Source organism: Rhinopithecus bieti, unplaced genomic scaffold (assembly GCF_001698545.2).
Source record: "Rhinopithecus bieti isolate Rb0 unplaced genomic scaffold, ASM169854v2 scaffold_6380, whole genome shotgun sequence".
Lineage (NCBI taxonomy): Eukaryota > Metazoa > Chordata > Mammalia > Primates > Cercopithecidae > Rhinopithecus > Rhinopithecus bieti.
Window position 1 is genome coordinate 13,632,031 of NW_016806642.1, and position 11,714 is coordinate 13,643,744.

Genomic DNA, 11,714 nt, shown 5'->3' on the forward strand with positions numbered 1-11,714 from the left:
GATCATTCATTGGCCGGGCGCGGTGGCTTACGCCTGTAATCCTAGCACTTTGGGAGGCCGAGACGGGCAGATCACGAGGTCAGGAGATCGAGACCATCCTGGCTAACATGGTGAAACCCGTCTCTACTAAAAATACAAAAAAAATAGCCAGGCGTAGTGGGGGGCGCCTGTAGTCCCAGCTACTTGGGAGGCTGAGGCAGGAGAATGGCGTGAACCCTGGAGGCGGAGCTTGCAGTGAGCTGAGATCCAGCCACTGCACTCCAGCCTGGGCGACTGAGCAAGATTCAAAAAAAAAAAAAAAAAAAAAAAAAAAGATCATTCATCATGACCAAGTGGTATTTATCTCGGGATGCAAGGATGGTTCAGCATATACAAACCCATCAGTGTGGTACACCATATGAACAGAATGCAGGATAAAAGCCATATAAACATTTCAATTGATGCTTAAAAAGCATTTGAAAAAATTCAACATCTCTTCATGATAGAAATCCTCAAATAGCTAGCTGGGTACAGAAGGAACATATCTCAATACAATAAAAGCAATATATGAAAGACTCACAGTTAGTGTCATACTGAAAGAATAAAAAACTGAAAGTCTTTCCTTTAATATCTGAAATTTATCAAGGATACCCACTTTCACCACTGTTATTCAATATAGTACCAGAAATCCTAGCTAGATCAATCAGAAGAGAGAAAGAAATAACAGGCATCCAAGGAAAGGAAGATGTAAAATTATCCTTGTTTATAGATGAAGCACTCTTACGTTTGGACAAACCTAAAGACTTCACCAAAATGCTATTAAAACTGATAAACAAGTTCAGTAAAGTTGCAGCATACAAAATCAACATTCAAAGGTCAGTAGCATTTCTACATGCCAACAGCAAATAATCTGAAAAAGAAATCAAGAAAGTAATCCCCTTTAAATAGCTGAATATAAAATAAAATACCTAGGGATTAGTTTATTCAAATAAGTGAAAGATATCTACAATAAAACTATAAAACATTGATTTAAAAGTTGAAGAGGACGCAAAATTTGAAAGATATTTCATGTTCATTGTTTAGAAGAACCAATATTGTTAAAATGCCCATACAATCTACAGATCCAACGCAATTTGTATCAACATACCAATGACATTATTCAGAGTAATAGAAAAAAACAGTAAAATTTATATTAAACCACAATAGACCCACAATAGTCAAAGCTATAATTAGCATAAAGAACAAAACTGGGAGAATCACATTACTTGACTTCAAATTATACTACACAGCTATAATAACCAAAACAGCATCATACTGGCATAGAAAATAGACACACTGACCAATAGAACAGAACAGAGGAACCAGAAACTAACTCCATACATCTACAGTGAACACATTTTTTGACAAAAGTGTCAAGAACATACATAGGGAAAACATAGTGTCTTCAATTGATGGTGCTGCGATAACTGGATATCCATATGCAGAAAAATGAAACTAGACTCCTATCTCTTGCCATATACAAAAATCAAATCAAAATGGATAAAAGACTTAAATGGAGGACCTCAAATTATAAAACTACTGAAAGAAAATATTGGGGAAAATCTCCGGTACACTGAACTAAGCAAAGGTTTCTTGAGTAATATCCCGCAAACACAGGCAATAAGGAATGTTAGTGAAGATGTGGAGAACCCTCAGAAACTATTGGTGGGAGTGTAAATTAGTACAACCACTACGGGGAACAGTTTGGAGGTGCCTTAAAAAACGAAAAATAGAGCAACCATATGATCCAGCAATCCCACTGCTAGATATGTACTCACAGGAAGGAAAATCAGTATATTGAAAATACATATACGCTCCCATGTTTATTGCAGCACTATTCACAATAATTAAGACTTGGAACAACCTGTGCCCATCAACAGATGAATGGATAAAGAAAATGTGGTGCATATGCACAGTAAAGCACTATTTAGCCATAAATAAAAGAATGAGATCCTGTCATTTGCAACAGCATGGATGGAGACGGAAGTCATTATGTTAAGTGAAATAAGTCAGTCACAGAAAGACAAATTTTGCCTTTTCTCACTTATTTGTGGGAGCTAAAATTTGAAACATTTAAACTCATTGAGACGGAGAGTAGAATAATGGCTACCAGAGCCTGGGAATGGTGGCCCACGGGAGTAGGAGGATGGAGGACAGAGATGGAATTGGTTAATGTGTACAAAAATAGACTGTAAAAAAGAATAAGATCTAGTTCTTGATAGCAAAACAGAGTGACTACATTGAACAATAATTTATTGTCCATTTTTAAATAACTAAAAGAGTATAACTGGATTGTTTGTAATACAAAGGAAAGATAAATATTTGAGGTGTTGAATACCCTAATTATCCTGATGTGATTATTGCACATTGTGTGCCTGTGTCAAAATATCTCATGTGCCTCATAAATATAAACTTCTACTGTATCCCCATAAAATTAAACATTAAAACTTCGGAAAATAAAAAATGTAACAATTTTTTTATTTTAAATATATACAATGTATCAACTGAAAGTTTTAAAAGTAAAATGATGTAAGTTTTGATAAATATTATTTTGCCAATTAGTAACATAAACATATTCTTCACACTACTAAATTTAATCAAATGCAGCCTACTGCTGCCTTTATTCTTTGAACTACTACGTAGCATACTTCAACCTAACTTTGTATATAAAAAAACTGAAACCTAACTAAAAGTTTGTTTGTAAACAGTGAAGTTACAGCTAATCACAGGAGTCAGAGTTCAGCCAATCATAGGTTGCCAGTTGATCAGACTACGCTCATAAAAGGCAAACGCTGAGCTGTAATCAATCATATTGCTTCTGTATGTCATTTCCTATTTCTCCCTATTAATACTATCTGCCCACTCTTGCTGGGTGGAGCTGTCCTGGGTCAGGATGCTGCTTGATTCATGAATTGTTCTTTGCTCAAATATACTCTGCTGAGTTTAATTTGTCTAAAGGTTTTCTTTTAAGAAAGCTAAATGAGAAATTATTTTAAACTAAGATGGGTGTCTTTTTGTCCACAGCAGTAAAATTTCTACTGTCTTGGAATAAATTCATGGAGGGTTAAAGAATGTTACAGTCTGGATAAGTATATCTTCCTAGTTTTGGACTTAAGCATTGCTAGAGAAGCTTAGATGAGAAGTGTTTCTCTAGATGCCTGAGAGCATGTAATGGGAGGACGGAAGTGTTCATGCATTATGCTAGTTTAACATGAAGGTTTTTTAACCCTCCATTTATGAAACTGTGTATTAATAATTGAAATTTAATAAAACATAAAAGGGCTAGGCCAATTACAAGATTTTGAGTCTATAAAAGGTCAAATAAATGCAGTGGATAAGGTTAAGCAAGTAAATAAACAACTGCTCCTCACTCAAAGATTTAAGTTTCTCATTATGCAAAGCATAGGGTAGTGTACTGGGAACAATTGTAGAGGCACAGAATAGTCTCCCTTCCCTCAGAAAGCTTTAAAAGTGTTGAGGGAGACATTGCCTATATTTATAAAGCATCAAAATTCAAAACAGTGGGCATAGCAAACATGTATTTAAAAGGCATCTAGCCGGGTGCGGTGACTCACACCTGTAATCCCATCACTTTGGGAGGCTGAGGTGGGCTAATGCCTTGAGGTCTGGAGTTCGAGGCCAGCCTGACCAACATGGAGAAACCCCGTCTCTACTAAAAATACAGAAAAAAAAAAAAAAAAAAAAAAAGGAAAATTAGCCGGGCATGGTGGCACATGCCTGTAATCTCAGCTACTCTGGAGGCTGAGGCAGGAGAATTGCTTGAACCTGGAAGGCGGAGGTTGCAGTGAGCCAAGATTGCACCATTGCACTCCAGAGTGGGCAACAAGAGTGAAACTCTGTCCAAAAAAAAAAAGCATATAAACAGATTTTTGCATATAGACAACTAAACAATATAGCATATAACAGCATCTTCTGAAATAAAAGGAACGTCAAATGTAATGCCCCCCCCCCCTTTTTTTTTTAAAGATGGAGTCTGGCTCTGTTACCCAAACTGGAGTGCAGTAGCATGGTCTCAGCTCACTGCAACCTCCGCCTCCCGGGTTCAAGCAATTCTCCTGCCTCAGCCTCCCGAGTAGCTGGGATTACAGGCATGCTCCACCATGCCCGGTTAATTTTTGTATTTTTAGTAGAGACAGAGTTTTGCCAAGTTGACCAGGGTGGTCTTGAACTCCTGACCTCAAGTGATCCACCTGCCTGCCTCAGCCTCCCAAAGTCCTGCGATTACAGGTGTGAGCCACCGCGCCTGATCCAAATGTAATTCTAAACTGCCTCTTTAAACTTGTGTGTGTGTGTGATGGAGGGTGTATTTAAAAAGTTTTCTAATTTTTAACACACTCCATTATTTTTTACTAATATACTTCATTTTCCTCTATTTGTTTTCCTTTCAATTACTAAGGCTTGTCTGGTTTTCTAGTTCCTAAAGCAAAAATGAGTAGGTGACTATCTTATTTGAAACACTTCAACAATGTCAAGGTAGCCAATGGCATGAAAGAGTTAATTAATTGTATTCTCTGATGTACCTTGTTTTTCCTAAAGTGTTGTTTTTTCTTTAATTACAGTCATGCATAGATTAACAACAGGAATACGTTCTGAGAAATGTGTTGTTAGGCAATTTCATTGTGAAAACATCATAGTGTGTACTTAAATAAGCCAAGATAGTATAGCCTTCTATATACCTAGAACGTATAGCTAGGTGTATGGTATAGACATGGTGTAGACTACGTGGTATAGCTTATTGCTCCTAGACTGTAAACCTTTGAGCATGTTACTGTACTGAGTACTGTAGGCTATTATAATACATGGTATTTGTATAGCTAAACAAATCTAAACATAGAAGATACAGTAAAAGTATAGTGTTATGATCTTAACAACCTCACTTTGTATATGTGGTCTGTTGTAGACCAAAATCTTCCATTGTCTACCAAAACATTGTTATTTGACAACTGACTGTATTTCCCACTGTGTGATTTCATTCATTTAAGAAACAATTTGAGAAGACTCACGCTTTAAATTTTTTTAAGCAGATACATATTAGAGGCAAAATAATAATACAAAAAAAGGCATGAATAAGCCTAGAAGGAATAATGTAGACAATCAAGAAAGAAGACTTTTCAAAACCTATCACATCATGAAATATTTTTAAACCTAATCATGTGAAAATTGTATACAGAATGTCCTTCAATTGTATTCACAAATATGGCCAGACAGAATATAAGCACTGGAATAGAATAAACAGAAGATATTATATTAATCTCTCTTTCTGTATTCAGTACTATAAGATTTGATTTATCATGTGGTTCAGTTTCAAACAACCTCTAAATGTAGACAACGGGTTAAAAAAATAGCATTTTATTGGAGCATCATATGTGGTTTTAATGCTTTCCTTTGCAGCTTTCAGTGAAAAGCAAATTCTGTTGAAAAACACTTATGAAGAGAGCTACTCTTTGGAAAACAAATATTTTGAAAGACATACCACCTTTTAAACAATGTTATTATATTTCACCTCTAAAATTAGGGATAGAACAAGTGTTACAACAACAATAGATCTGTAATGTGTTCTTTTTCCTTTGCAGTCAAGTCTTTAATTTTGTTTCACATGCCTAGAACCAGAGACGCAACACTGGGCAAGAACACCAATTGTCTTTTGCATTTAGTGTGAATTTAAAAGGGAGTTAACAAAGTCAATCTCCTTAGAGTTACATGTAATGTTAAACTAAAATAATTTTACTCACTTTTACCACCTTGTTAACAAACGTGTTGGAATCCAATTAATTTTCAATTTCTTCAAAATTTAAATATTTGTTCGGAAGGTAAAGTAGTGTTTTATTAATCATGAGGATTCATTTTACTTTGGAGCCAGACTGCTTGTCTTTAAATCCTAGCTATGCTATGCTATACTATATTCTATGAGCTTAGGCAGTTTTCCTAAGTATCTGTGACTCAACTTTGCGATTTAAAAATGAAGATGGTGATGATAATAACTATCTTACAATTTCTTGTATGAGGATTAAATGTGTGTGTGTGTGTGTGAGAGAGAGAGAGAGAGAGAGAGAGAGAGAGAGAGAGAGAGAGAGAGAGAAAGGGAGAGAATTTACAGGAATGCTGACACAGTAAGCCATAATCAAATATTATGTGTATTGAAACTCTGTTTTAAGACACAATCTTCAATATTGTGAATTAAGTATAGCATAATTGTCACTGGCTACCATTTCCCAAAAAAGTCTTACTCGTGTCATTATTACAAAATAAATAAGATAACTTCTAATAGCATAATCCCTCATTCTATAAATTTGAGCTTTTGTTCTTCACTGCTATCAATATTTATTAGGAGATTATTATATTTATATGGATATACATAAACATATACTACTTGTTTTACAAAAATACTTTTTGAAATTAGCCTATATCTTGAATTTTAATTTTAATTTTTTTCTATTGTTAGATAACAACTTACCACAAATTTAGTGGCTTAAAATAATACATATCTATTATCACACAAGGTCTGTGGGTCAAGAAGCCTATACACATCTTAGCTGTTTTCATCTTGGTCCTTTGATCCTTGGTGCTGATGGTGGTTCCGGTCTTATCTGATACTTAGGGTCCTTAAAAGCCCTCATGGTTGTTAGCAGAATTCATTCCTTGCAGCTGTGGAACTCGTAGCGGCTTATTTTGAAAGACCTTCAGGATATTGTGTGATTTCTTTCTCTAATTCTTGGACATTCTTTTAATGGTTTCACCTGATTAAGTTAGGCACACCAAGGATAGTCTTTCTTTTGATTAAAGTCAACTAATCAAGAGCCTTAATTACATCTGCAAAATACCTTTACCTTTGCCACACAATTTAACCTAATCATGACAGTTATAGCTCATCACCTTTGCCATATTCCATTCATCAAAAGTAATTTAAAAGTTCTTCCCATACTCAAAGGAGAGGGGATTATACAATGACATGGATCATTGGAAGTCATCTTAGAATTCTGCCTACCACAGCTTTTCTGCTATCTGGATTAGTATACCTAAACTTCTTATATTGTTTCACTGGTTACTTGAGTTTGTCACTCTGTATGACTTTTTTTTTCTTATTTTGATTTTGTTTTATGCATATCTACCATTGTGAAATATCAGGTTAGTCTCAGTTATGTGTGCTTTATGTGTGGTTTATGGGTGGTTTCAATTGAAACGTGTTCAATTGAAAGTAAATTCATAACACATTGAGTTGTGATAATTTCATACCAGATAATTTCAACATGTATTTTAAATATTTGGTGCTTCTTGCCTAAGTTTTTGGTAAGCAGTGAATTCAGTTGTTGGACAATAGTGCTTCATCTTAGAGGCATCTTTGTCAGCAGCATCTGAAGCTTCTTGATCAGTTTAATTGGAGAGTATACCCTGCTTTCAATGGGAACTAATAAAAATACTATTTGAAACTGCTTATCTGTATGAAACTTGAATTTCTAAAAACTCTGCCATCCAAACAAGATACAGAAATAGATGCTGAGGCTGATGTATCAGCAACAATCATCCGCAAACCCTATATTGCAAACCTTGTGGTTATTTTTCTCTAGTCATATTATTCTTACTCATTTCAAGGATTAAAAATATAATCTTATACAATAAATATATGGTTAACAGATTTTGCTTTCATCTACAAGTGTGATGATTGAGGTTGGTGTTTTGAGTAAGATTTTGCTTGATTAAAAGGTTCTATTGCTTTAAAAAAGTTTGGAAGCCACAAGAGTTTGAATAATAATCTTGGAAAGGCTTGATCTACAGTAAGTTAATCTAGAACATTTAGAAGCCTTGTCAAGTAATAGTTAACTTCAACTATTTATTTGAAGGGATTTACAGAGCTGTTTGAAAGTTTTACCATCCTTACCCAATCTGATAACAGGACTGCTATCATCACCTCTTCCAGCTAATAGTTGTGATCAGTTAAGACCCCATTCATTCTCCCCTACAATGAAATATAATAACCTTTCTATGTGGCTAAGTTATGTATGTGAATAAATATCACTACCACCAAGATCTAATGATACGCATTTCATCAGATCATGTTGGCTATTTCCATCATCAACTGTAATTTTAGTTAACTGTAGGCTGCAGATGATCCATGATATTGTTTTCTAAATAGAGTACATACCTTAGTAGATGGTTTCTAAGTGACAAAGATTCCTCTCTTGGAATTTAGGCAAGGAAAAATAACTAAATCTAAACATCCTAAAGTGTTTTGCTTCTTAAAGTTTTTTTGATTAATCTTATTGAAGTATAAAGAGTGCCAATCTCACACAATGAGAGTACAATTAGATCAGTCTTAACATATATACATACCACAATCAAGATAGTGAACATTTCCATCAGTTGCAAAAATTTCCTTTGCCTTCATAAATCTCCTCTCCCTCCAATACCTTCCCCAGAGAATAATTGATGTGCCTTCTTTCATTACAGATTAACATTTCTGGACATTTATATAAATGAGTCATGTAGTATGTGCTCTTTTTTGTCTGGCTTCTTTCACTCAGCTACTGATTTTAAAATTCATTCATGTTGTGGAGAACATCAATAATTCATTCCTCTTTATTGTGTAGTAGCATTTCACTGTATGAATATAAAATATGTCTTGATACATATTTTGGTAGAATACTGTAGGGATATTATGTAAATATCATAAATCTACCTGATTTTATAATGGTTACATGGTATTAAATAGCATGCCAATACTATTTAATCATTTAGTGCTGCAACAAACCCATTTGCACATGTGATTTTTTGTGCATGTGGCTATTTCTGTAGGAGAGATTCAAGAAGTGGAAAAGCTGCCTCAAATGATATGTCCAATTAAATGTAGGTAGATATTGTACTATGACCTCAAAAATTGCAAGTGTACACTGTAGCCAATTTTATATGATATCATATTTCCTACATCTCCTCTAAAATTAGTTTTATCTAATTTTATATTTGCGAATCTGATAAATTTTGTTTAAAATATGATTTTAATATTTGCGATATTAAAATTTTATTATAATTTTAATATTTGCGAATCTGATATTTTATTTAAAATTCTAATTATGTATTCACTAGTGAATTTGTATGACTTTATACTATACATGGCACTTGTACAATTATTTTTAAAATATTATGTTCATATCTTTTTTCTCAATTTTGTCATATTTGATTTGTTTTCTAAGACCACCAGAGTGAGCACAAAAGAACCAGCGAGTAGGCAAGGCTAAAAGCAAAACTGCAAATTTATTCTTTGGTCAGCTAGCTTCAGGGAAGAAGGTGTGTGGGTGAAATCTGTCCTCTGGCAAAGGAGACCAAGAAAGTCGCCTGGCAGGGGTCTTGGGCGGAGTTCCTGATACAGTCCTGACAAAAATAGGGGCTAAGGAAGCCCTCCCCAGTGCGCCCGCTGAGAGCGGCTTTTCTAGAAGTGGAAGGGGAATAGGCAGGGCACGGGCATGTGGGGGAGGGGAGGGGCTCCACAGGTGCGACCAGGTAAATCTTGGTCTCTTCGGATTGACATCACCTGGCGCATGCCTGATTACTCTAGACCTTCCCGGGGGCCAGCTGCATTTTCAGGCACAGGGGAAAAGTTGGTGATGAAGAACCCAGAAATGCGCCATCTTGCCTCCATTCTTCCAAACAGTCCAACCTTTTATTGGTAATAGTGATAAAGGGGGCGCCATGATCTGTCTGGCTACTTCCTGCTGTTAAGGGGCCTCCTTAAGGTCGGGGCCTATGGTTGGTATTTGGACACACGTATGAAGAAACATTTGGTTGAAGGTGACGCGAGTGATTTCTTGAATCTTGACACAGAGAAACTTGATCAAAATGGGGGCAAAACATAAAATAAGGCACAGTATTAGCATAGGAATGAGGAATGGAAGCATTCATTGGAACATGGACAAAACCCAGAAGGATAGTAAGGATAGTCCTGGCAAGGCTAGGGAGTATGAAATAATTAAGAAGAGGAAGAAGACTTTGAGGAAGAGGAAGAGGATGAAGAGGAATATTTTCAAGAGGAAGAAGAGGAGGGGAGTGTCGCGAGCGTTGCAACCCAGTCTTCCCAGGCCCCACCTCTTTTCGCCGATCAGCTGGGATTTGTCCCGCCCACCACCGCCAGCCAAGTTCAGTTTCCTGCTTGCTGGGCCCTAGAGTCCAGAAAGTGACGGCTGCCATGGTCGCCATGGGGAAGTCGGATTTTCTTACTCCCAAGGCTATCGCCAACAGGATCAAGTCCAAGGGCCTGCAGAAACTACGCTGGTATTGCCAGATGTGCCAGAAGCAGTGCGGGGATGAGAATGGCTTTAAGTGTCACTGTATGTCCGAATCTCATCAGAGACAACTATTGCTGGCTTCAGAAAATCCTCAGCAGTTTATGGATTATTTTTCAGAGGAATTCCGAAATGACTTTTTAGAACTTCTCAGGAGACGCTTTGGTACTAAAAGGGTCCACAACAACATTGTCTACAATGAATACATCAGCCACCGAGAGCACATCCATATGAATGCAACTCAGTGGGAAACGCTGACCGATTTTACTAAGTGGCTGGGCAGAGAAGCCTTGTGCAAAGTGGGTGAGACACCAAAAGGCTGGTATATTCAGTACATAGACAGGGACCCAGAAACCACTCGCCGGCAACTGGAACTGGAGAAAAAGAAAAAGCAGGACCTTGATGATGAAGAAAAAACTGCCAAATTTATTGAAGAACAAGTAAGAAGAGGCCTGGAAGGGAAGGAGCAGGAGGCCCCTACTTTTACAGAATTAAGCAGAGAAAATGATGAAGACAAAGTCACGTTTAATTTGAGTAAAGGGGCATGCAGTTCATCCGGAGCAACGTCTTCCAAGTCAAGTACTCTGGGACCAAGTGCACTGAAGACAGTAGGAAGTTCAGCATCAGTGAAACGAAAAGAATCTGCCCAGAGCTCAGCTCAGTCCAAAGAAAAGAAGAAAAAGAAATCTGCACTGGATGAAATCATGGAGATTGAAGAGGAAAAGAAAAGAACTGCCTGAACAGACTACTGGCTACAGCCTGAAATTATTGTGAAAATTATAACCAAAAAACTGGGAGAGAAATATCATAAGAAAAGGGGTATCGTTAAGGAAGTAATTGACAAATACACAGCTGTTGTGAAGATGATTGATTCTGGAGACAAGCTGAAACTTGACCAGACTCATTTAGAGACAGTAATTCCAGCACCAGGAAAAAGAATTCTAGTTTTAAATGGAGGCTACAGAGGAAATGAAGGTACCCTTGAATCCATCAATGAGAAGACTTTTTCAGCTACTATCGTCATTGAAACTGGCCCTTTAAAAGGACGCAGAGTGGAAGGAATTCAATATGAAGACTTTTCTAAACTCGCCTGAGTTTGAAAATGTGTTAATACATTAAAATCTTAAAGCATCAAATTGGTGTTCGCCAGGGCATTATGAGACTCTACTGTGTTAGGGTATTCTTTTGTATTAAAAAAACAGGGTTTTGAAAATAGTACTGTATAGTTGTTCAGCTAAACTTTGAGAACAATTTAATTATGTCTCATGAAGTATCAAAACCATGTAATTTTTTCCTTGTTATTTTTGTTTCCTTTGTATTTTACTTGAAGAATTTATATCTTCATTAAAGAATGTTACCACAAAGTGTTCTATATATGACAATTTAGAATCATGTAATTGGAGG

The 11,714-nt window shown here is 36.3% G+C and overlaps 1 pseudogene; it reads left to right on the forward strand.

The window, feature by feature from the left end:
• The first annotated feature begins 10,220 nt into the window (after positions 1-10,220).
• Positions 10,221-11,446, forward strand: LOC108532973 (DNA/RNA-binding protein KIN17 pseudogene; annotated as a pseudogene).
• Positions 11,447-11,714: the final 268 nt, after the last annotated feature.